This window comes from Microtus ochrogaster, chromosome 10 (assembly GCF_000317375.1).
Source record: "Microtus ochrogaster isolate Prairie Vole_2 chromosome 10, MicOch1.0, whole genome shotgun sequence".
Classification (NCBI taxonomy): domain Eukaryota; kingdom Metazoa; phylum Chordata; class Mammalia; order Rodentia; family Cricetidae; genus Microtus; species Microtus ochrogaster.
The window spans coordinates 65481965-65482266 of NC_022016.1; positions in this window are offsets into that span (position 1 = coordinate 65481965).

Genomic DNA, 302 nt, shown 5'->3' on the forward strand with positions numbered 1-302 from the left:
TGGCCACGCGCTGTCGGGGGAGGAGGAGACTGCGCCGAGCGGGAGGAGGGGAGGCCCTGGCCTGTCCCTGCCCCCTCCGGCCCCTCCGCCTCGTGCGTGGTTACTATGCAAATTGCAGCGATTGCGGAAATAAACAAGAGGGTAGGGAGAGGCTAGAGGGGCTGCCGAAAGGATCGCAACTTCTGCAAAGTCTCTTACAAGCACACCAGGCAAATCCAGAGAGAATCTGAGAAGCAGCCAGCCCGGGTTAGACTGGATCGCTTTCAGAGAGGAGAGAGAGAAAGAGAGAGACTTCGAGAGAG